Raw genomic sequence first — 9,944 nt, forward strand, 5'->3', positions numbered from 1 at the left:
GGCCACCTTAAAGCAGACTGCAGAATTAGGAAAGCAAAAATGAGCCAGCTTGAAAAGCAGAACAGTCATCAAGTGTTAAAACTAGGGATGAGCGAGTAGTGAAGTATTCAGACTCGCTGTACTCATTACGAGTACCTCCTAATACTCGGGTACTCGTAACGAGTCAAATGTAAGTTTATGGGAAATGTGAGTAATGGGCTGTGTGTGTGTGCTGGGCTGGGCGGGGACTGTGCAAAGACTGTGCCGGGCTGTGCGGGACTGTGCTGGCCTGTGTGAAGACTATGCCGGGCTGTGTGGGACTGTGCTGGGCTGTGCGGGGACTGTGCGGGGACTATGCCGGGCTGTGTGGGACTGTGCTGGGCTGTGCGGGGACTTACGGGGACTGTGCTGGGCTGTGCGGGGACTGTGCGGACTGTGCCGAATATTGCAAGGCGAGTAGTGAAATACTCGCTAGGATTCGAGTACCGCAAGTACCGCATTACTCGCATTACAGAATCCTAATGAGTATATTCGCTCATCCCTAGTTAAAACAGCTGTAAAGTAAGATTCTGCATGTGCTGAAGCTGCATTTAATGCCAGTACAGGCCCATCTGCAAAGCATATATGGTGTATAGATTCTGGTGCATACAGCCATATGACAATTAACAAGGATTTCTTCACTGACCTTAAAGAAATCAAGACAGAAAAGGTCATCTTAGCTAATGCTCACTATATTACTTCAGAAGGAGTAGGAGCCTGCTACCTCCACTGTCCAGTTTCCTCAGCATAAAGCAGAAAGATCCCAATAAAGGATGTTCTCTATGTTCCCAGCGTTGAAAGCAATCTTCTGTCAGTAAAGAAGCTCACGCAAAAGGGGAATGTAGTTACTTTTAGAGATAACAGCTACATCATCTCAAAGAAGGGTCACACTCTTGCAGAAGGAAAAATCTAAGATGAACTTTATCAGCTAAAATGAAAAGAAAGAGTGTACAGCGCTAGACAAGATCTGCATAAAAACTATATCCATGTATGGCACTGACGTCTTGGGCACAAAGACCCAGAAACAGTAAGGAAGCTAGCTCAACTTGCAAGTTGTATTGAAATCAACCAGTGTAGTCAGATGATGAAGAGCACTAACTGTCTTAAAGAGAAAATGTCCAGAAAATCCTTTCCTAAAATAACCACCACTAGAACTGCACAGCCTCTAGATCGGATATATACTGTACAGATGTATGTGGCCCAATGAGTGTTCAAACTCCCAGCAAGAAGAGATATTTTCTCACATTTATTGCTGACTACTCCAGATATACAGTCATCTACCTGTTTCACAGTAAGGATGAATTTCCACAGAAACTTGAAGAATATCTTGCCGTAGTGTTTAACAAATTTGGAAGAATGCCAAAAACCCTGCGTGCAGATAATGGAAACGAATATACAAGTGGTAAGGTGCAAGCCATTTTGAAAAAGGATGGAATCATGTTCCAGACTACCATTCCATACAACCCAAAACAAAATGGCATTGCAGAGAGTAAGAACCGTACTCTCTGTGAAAGTGGAAGAAGTATGGTGTAGGATCTTTCCACAGATGTTCAATGGGATTTAGATCCTAACTCATTGTGGGCCACTTCAGAACTCTCCAGCAGTTTGTTTCCATCCATTTTTGGATGCTTCTTGAAGAATGTTGGGGTCATTGTTCTGCTGGAAGACCCATGACATGGGAGAAAACTCAGCTTTCTGACACTGGGCACTACATTGCGACCTAAAATCCATTGGTAATCTTCATATTTTATGATTCCTTAAACACAGTCAAGGCATCTTGTGCCAGAGGCAGAAAAATAACTCCAAAACATCCACCATATTTGAATATAAGTACTGTGTTCTTTTCTTCGAAGTCTTCATTCCATTTTTGGTAAACAGTAGAATGATGCGCTTCACCAAAAAGCTCTATCTTGGTCCCATCAGTCCACAAGATGCTTTTCCAGAAGGAGTTTGGCTTACTCACATACATTTTGGAATACTACAGTCTAGCTTTTTAACGTCTCTGTGACAGAAGTGGGGTTCTCCTTGGTCTTCTGCCACAGCATTTTATTTTATACAAATGTCAATGCATAGTTCGCGCTGAAATCAATGAACCCTAAGCCTGCAGGACAGCTTGAATTTCTTTGGAATTTGGGGCTGCTTATACACCATATGTACCGTACTATCTTGCGTTGCAACCTTTCAACAATTTTTCTCTGCTGTCCAAGGAGATTACCTACAGTACCATGAGTTGTAAATTTCTTTATTATGTAGCACACTGTGAAGATCTATGGAAAAGGACTTGCAGCCTTCAAATTGTTGATATTTTTCAACAATTTTGGCTCTCAAGTCCTCAGACAATTCTCTTCTGCTCTTTCCATTCTCTATTCTTAGTGTCGCACACACAAGCACACAATGCAAAGATTGAGTCAATTTCTCCCCCTGGTTTCAGATGTGATTTCATCTTGCCCACACGTGTAAATTGCCACACGTCAGTTTGAATGAGTATCACATAAGTGAAACAAAGTTGTTACCTGCAATTTTGGAAAAGTGCCAACAATTTTGTTCAGACCCTATTTGGGGTTTTGAGTGAAATTATGACCATGTCACATTTTTTTCCTGTGTTTTTTTGTGTTTTTCCAATACACACTAAGGAAATAAGCATAAAGCGATAACAAAACATGTAACTGCAATAATTTTTGGGGAGAAATACTTACGGTAATTTTCTGGAATATTTTCAAGGGTGGCAACATTCTCGTCCATGACTTTACAATGTTCTGCTGCTCTTTGTCTGGCTGGTGTACATCACTATACTGCATAAAAAAATGTATTCAAACATTGAACGGGCGGCACGGTGGCTCAGTGGTTAGCGCTGGGGTCCTGGGTTCAAATCCCACCAAGGACAACATCTTCAAGGAGATTGTATGTTCTCCCCGTGTATGCGTGGGTTTCCTCTAGGTACTCTGGTTTCCTCCCACATTCCAAAGACATACTGATAGGGAATTTAGATTGTGAGCCCCATTGGGGACAGTGATGATAATGTGTAAAAACTGTAAAGCGCTATGGAATTTGTTAGCGCTATGTAAAAATAAAGATTATTATTGAATATATGAAATTTTAACTGCATTACTGATATATGGAATATACTTAGTAGACTGACTAGTTCATGTGTGCCCACCAGCTAGACAAGGCAAAGCTTTTGGAACTGTAACTATTTCTAGTTTAGTGTGTATGTCAAAAGCTTTCCTGCTCCACACACTAAGCAAAGAAAAAAATATGTTGTGAACTTGTCCTTATACATTCAAAAACACAGATTTTTTTGTACGTTGTTTACATGAAGATGGTTTGTTATCCATGGGAGCTATGGGTTAATTACTGTGTATAACAGGTAATTAACCAGTGACATTTTTATGATTTCCTTACATTCAGTGTGTAACAATTTTTAAATAAAACTTAAGCTTGTTTGGACAGATATCTAGAACACGTGTGAAGTGTAAAATTTGTCATGTGACAATTACATTTTATTGCAATCCTTTTTAATCTCATCAGATATTTTATTGTAGAATGCATGTGCACTTCTTAGTGATCCCTTTACCATTATAATAAACAGAAGATTCTGATCTTTTCTCAATGTAATAAACTGAGAATTGTTAACATGAAAGGTAATAGGTATTAGTGTTCCCCCAAAGCACCAATACAATGAAGATAACACAAAAAAAAAATTGGTGCCAGGATGAATTTAAATTGCTGTGAATGTGCCCGCTGCTAAAGAGAAATTAATATTCACTGCACTGGCATAACTCATAGCGCACACAGTTACAGCGGCTTCCAGCAGCTGTAAAAAAAACACCTCCTACTTACCTTCCCTGCGTGCCCTCGCAGCAACTTGTTCGGCTTCCAGCAGCTCCAGCAACTGAAGGATCACGTGTGAGGGATATTTTACTCAATAAACAAATGTGTGTATATATGTTAATAGATATATATATATATATACAGTATACATATATATATATACAGTTGTGGCCAAAAGTATTGACACCCCTTCAATTTTGTCAGATAATACTCAGTTTCTTCCTGAAAATGATTGCAAACACAAATTCTTTGGTATTATTATCTTCATTTAATTTGTCTTAAATGAAAAAACACAAAAAGAATTGTCCTAAAGCCAAATTGGATATAATTCCACACCAAACATAAAAAAGAGGGTGGACAAAAGTATTGGCACTGTTCGAAAAATCATGTGATGCTTCTCTAATTTGTGTAATTAACAGCACCTGTAACTTACCTGTGGCACCTAACAGGTGTTGGCAATATCTAAATCACACTTGCAGCCAGTTGACATGGATTAAAGTTGACTCAACCTCTGTCCTGTGTCCTTGTGTGTACCACATTGAGCATGGAGAAAAGAAAGAAGACCAAAGAACTGTCTGAGGACTTGAGAAACCAAATTGTGAGGAAGCATGAGCAATCTCAAGGCTACAAGTCCATCTCCAAAGACCTGAATGTTCCTGTGTCTACCGTGCGCAGTGTCATCAAGAAGTTTAAAGCCCATGGCACTGTGGCTAACCTCCCTAGATGTGGACGGAAAAGAAAAATTGACAAGAGATTTCAATGCAAGATTGTGCGGATGTTGGATAAAGAACCTCGACTAACATCCAAGCAAGTTCAAGCTGCCCTGCAGTCCGAAGGTACAACAGTGTCAACCCGTACTATCCGTCGGCGTCTGAATGAAAAGGGACTGTATGGTAGGAGACCCAGGAAGACCCCACTTCTTACCCCGAGACATAAAAAAGCCAGCCTGGAGTTTGCCAAAACTTACCTGAAAAAGCCTGAAACATTTTGGAAGAATGTTCTCTGGTCAGATGAGACAAAAGTAGAGCTTTTTGGGCAAAGGCATCAACATAGAGTTTACAGGAGAAAAAAAGAGGCATTCAAAGAAAAGAACACGGTCCCTACAGTCAAACATGGCGGAGGTTCCCTCATGTTTTGGGGTTGCTTTGCTGCCTCTGGCACTGGACTGCTTGACCGTGTGCATGGCATTATGAAGTCTGAAGACTACCAACAAATTTTGCAGCATAATGTAGGGCCCAGTGTGAGAAAGCTGGGTCTCCCTCAGAGGTCATGAGTCTTCCAGCAGGACAATGACCCAAAACACACTTCAAAAAGCACTAGAAAATGGTTTGAGAGAAAGCACTGGAGACTTCTAAGGTGGCCAGCAATGAGTCCAGACCTGAATCCCATAGAACACCTGTGGATAGATCTAATGATGGCAGTTTGGAGAAGGCATCCTTCTAATATCAGGGACCGGGGGCAGTTTGCCAAAGAAGAATGGTCTAAAATTCCAGCAGAGCATTGTAAGAAACTCATTGATGGTTACCGGAAGCGGTTGGTCGCAGTTATTTTGGCTAAAGGTTGTGCAACCAAGTATTAGGCTGAGGGTGCCAATACTTTTGTCTGGCCCATTTTTGGAGTTTTGTGTAAAATGATCAATGTTTTGCTTTTTGCTTAATTCTCTTTTGTGTTTTTCATTTAAGACAAATTAAATGAAGATAATAATACCAAAGAATTTGTGTTTGCAATCATTTTCAGGAAGAAACTGAGTATTATCTGACAAAATTGCAGGGGTTTTTATTTTCAGAGGCACCAGGATCGGTGTGGCAAACTCTGTTGTGAGTCATAGTGTTAGGACATCAACATCATGGTTTGACGAGATGGAGAAGAGACAAAGAATATGGCTATAATCAGAGGAGATGTCAGTGGTAGTTTACTGTATGTAAATATTTATTTTGTATCTACACTGTATAAGGGTACATTTACATGGTCAGACTGGCAGGGATAAACGACTACTGATCGGTAAACCTTTAGCAATTGTTAGCCGTTTCCTAGTCTGTTTACATAGACAGACTGTAGTAAATGGTGTGCACTGAACAAGCTATATTAGATCCCTCAGTGAGCATGGGATGCCATGGTTCTCAGCAATGTGAGTTCTGTTTACACAGGACGATGCACTGATGAGAACAATGATCTTTTGAATTGGGCAAAAGATTATTTCACCCGATGAACGAGCCTATTGCTTATTTATTGTGTGATCAATACCCTGTTTACATTGAAAGATATATCTTCGACCGCTTACAATCTGGCTTCCGGTCACACCACTCCACTGAAACAGCCCTTACTAAGGTCACCAATGACCTCTTAACTGCCAAGAGCAAGCGACACTACTCTGTCCTCCTCCTCCTGGACCTGTCGGCTGCCTTTGACACAGTGGACCATTCCCTATTATTACAGACCCTCTCATCCCTCGGCATCACAGACTTGGCCCTCTCCTGGATCTCATCATACCTAACAGACCGGACATTCAGCGTCTCCCACTCACACACCACCTCCTCACCTCGCCCCCTATCTGTCGGAGTCCCACAAGGTTCAGTCCTTGGGCCCCTGCTGTTCTCTATTTACACCTTTGGCCTGGGACAGCTCATAGAATCTCATGGCTTTCAGTATCATCTTTATGCTGATGACACACAGATCTACATCTCTGGACCAGATATCACCTCCCTACTAACCAGAATCCCTCAATGTCTGTCCACTATTTCATCCTTCTTCTCCACTAGATATCTGAAACTCAACATGGACAAAACAGAATTCATCATCTTTCCCCCATCTCACGCGACCCCCCCTACGAACCTATCAATTACAGTAAATGACTGCCCACTCTCCCCAGTCCCACAAGCTCGCTGCCTCGGAGTAATCCTTGACGCTGATCTCTCCTTCAAACCACATATCCAAACCCTTTCCACTTCATGCCGACTTCAACTCAAAAATATTTCACGCATCCGTTCATTCCTCACCCAAGAATCTGCAAAAACCCTAGTCCATGCCCTCATCATCTCTCGCCTTGACTACTGCAACCTCATGCTCTGTGGCCTCCCCTCAAACACTCTCGCACCCCTCCAATCTATTCTAAACTCTGCTGCCCGACTAATCCACCTGTCCCCCCGCTATTCCCCAGCTTCTCCCCTCTGTCAATCCCTTCACTGGCTCCCAATTGCCCAGAGACTCCATTACAAAACCCTAACCATGACATACAAAGCCATCCACAACTTGTCTCCTCCATACATCTGTGACCTCGTCTCCCGGTACTTTCCTGCACGCAACCTCCGATCCTCACAAGATCTCCTTCTCTACTCCCCTCTTATCTCCTCTTCCCACAATCGCATACAAGATTTCTCTCGCGCATCACCCCTACTCTGGAACTCTCTACCACATCATATCAGACTCTCACCTACCATCGAAACCTTCAAAAAGAGCCTGAAGACCCACCTCTTCCGACAAGCCTATAACCTGCAGTAACCACCGATCGACCAAACCGCTGCACGACCAGCTCTACCCTCGCCTACTGTATTACCACCCATCCCTTGAAGATTGTGAGCCCTCGCGGGCAGGGTCCTCTCTCCTCCTGTACCAGTTATGACTTGTATTGTTTAAGATTATTGTACTTGTTTTTATGTATACCCCTCCTCACATGTAAAGCGCCATGGAATAAATGGCGCTATAACAATAAATAATAATAATAATAATAATAATATATTAAGAATGATCGAAGCTTTACCTGCAGAGAGATGATGGCAGTAACACTCTTGTTTGTAAAAGAAACTCCCTAATTATGTATAGCATCATCCCTTAGTATATAGATTCTTCTCTTGTTATATATGGCACCGTCTCTTATTATATGTGATCTTCTCTTGTTACATATTGTGCTATCCCTTATTGCATAGCATCCTCTATTGTTATATATAGCGCTGTCCCATATTAAATATCATATTTTCTTGTTATGTTTATTGATGTCCCTCATTACACAGCATCGTCTATTGTTATGTACAGCACCATCTCTTTATTAATATCAACCTCTCTTGTTACGTATACTGCTGTCCCTCATTACTTAGCATCCTCTATTGTTACCGTATATATAGCGCTGTCCCTTATTATGTAGTGTCTTCTATTGTTATGTAGAGTGCCATCTCTTTTTATACAGTATATCATCCTCTATTATTCTGTTTAGCGCTGCACACATGCTGCTCTCTATTCCTAAGTTTGCAGTTATGCACCAACACTCCTGTGTGATTATCACATGACCTCCCCAAAACATCATGTGACATGTCACTTTATACAATGGGTGCTGGGGTCCACTTGCACCTTAAACTGCTCGGTGACCTAGTTACCCTTAGTCCGCCCCTTCACTCAAGCTTCAGTTTCCAGATTACTGGTGTTGCCACATTTTGCTCCTCACACATCGTCATCTTCTCATCACCTACAGTGTGCATCTGCACACTTTACATTTTGTCATAAGCCTCTGTGCTCCCTTCTGTTGCGGAAACCTTGCTGTTTGCTAATGTTGGCTATCTCTAGAGCAGATGGACTTGCCTCATCTACAATAGCTGGGAAAGACCTCACATGCAAAAGCTTATGTCAAAGGTTTTCTTGCCCATTTGTGCTAGCTACTGTACCAAATGGCTCTTGCGCTCTTCTGGCAGAATTTTGTATTGTACCTGTCTTTGCTGAAGACAGGAAAGTGCCTTCTTATATACTTTTTGCAGATGCTACAGGGGGCATGAGAATACAAATAACACAAATTTTGCTGACCACATGGTGACCCATGATCAAGCCCTTTCATTTGCAACAAGTGCAAGTGAACTTTAAAGACATTAAAAAAACTTTCTCGATATTGGTGATCCTTCAGAACCCTCTGCCTAAAATTGTTACCCCGCAACATCGTGTGTGGGACATTTCTTTACAGCAGAAGCATACACTCACTGGCCACTTTATTAGGTACACCATGCTAGTAACGGGTTGGACCCCCTTTTGCCTTCAGAACTGCCTCAATTCTTCGTGGCAGAGATTCAACAAGGTGCTGGAAGCATTCCTCAGAGATTTTGGACCATATTGACATGATGGCATCACACAGTTGGCGCAGATTTGTCGGCTGCACATCCCTGATGCGAATCTCCCGTTCCACCACATCCCAAAGATGCTCTATTGGATTGAGATCTGGTGACTGAGGAGGCCATTTGAGTACAGTGAACTCATTGTCATGTTCAAGAAACCAATCTGAGATGATTCGAGCTTTATGACATGGCGCATTATCCTGCTGAAAGTAGCCATCAGATGTTGGGTACATAGTGGTCATAAAGGCATGGACATGGTCAGCAACAATACTCAGGTAGGCTGTGGCGTTGCAACGATGCTCAATTGGTACCAAGGGGCCCAAAGAGTGCCAAGAAAAAATTCCCCACACCATGACACCACCACCACCAGCCTGAACCGTTGATACAAGGCAGGATGGATCCATGCTTTCATGTTGTTTACGCCAAATTCTGACCCTACCATCCGAATGTCGCAGCAGAAATCGAGACTCATCAGACCAGGCAACGTTTTTCCAATCTTCTACTGTCCAATTTCGATGAGCTTGTGCAAATTGTAGCCTCAGTTTCCTGTTCTTAGCTGAGAGGAGTGGTACCCGGTGTGGTCTTCTGCTGCTGTAGCCCATCTGCCTCAAAGTTCGACGCACTGTGCGTTCAGAGATGCTCTTCTGCCTACCTTGGTTGTAACGGGTGGCAATTTGAGTCACTGTTGCCTTTCTATCAGCTCGAACCAGTCTGCCCATTCTCCTCTGACCTCTGGCATCAACAAGGCATTTCCGGCCACAGAACTGCCGCTCACTGGATTTTTTTTCTTTTTCGGACCATTCTCTGTAAACCCTAGAGATGGTTGTGCGTGAAAATCCCAGTAGATCAGCAGTTTCTGAAATACTCAGACCAGCCCTTCTGGCACCAACAATCATGCCACGTTCAAAGGCACTCAAATCACCTTTCTTCCCCATACTGATGCTCGGTTTGAACTGCAGGAGATTGTCTTGACCATGTCTACATGCCTAAATGCACTGAGTTGCC

This window comes from Dendrobates tinctorius, unplaced genomic scaffold (genome assembly GCF_039654945.1).
Source record: "Dendrobates tinctorius isolate UK_male_01 unplaced genomic scaffold, ASM3965494v1 ptg000032l, whole genome shotgun sequence".
NCBI classification, from domain to species: domain Eukaryota; kingdom Metazoa; phylum Chordata; class Amphibia; order Anura; family Dendrobatidae; genus Dendrobates; species Dendrobates tinctorius.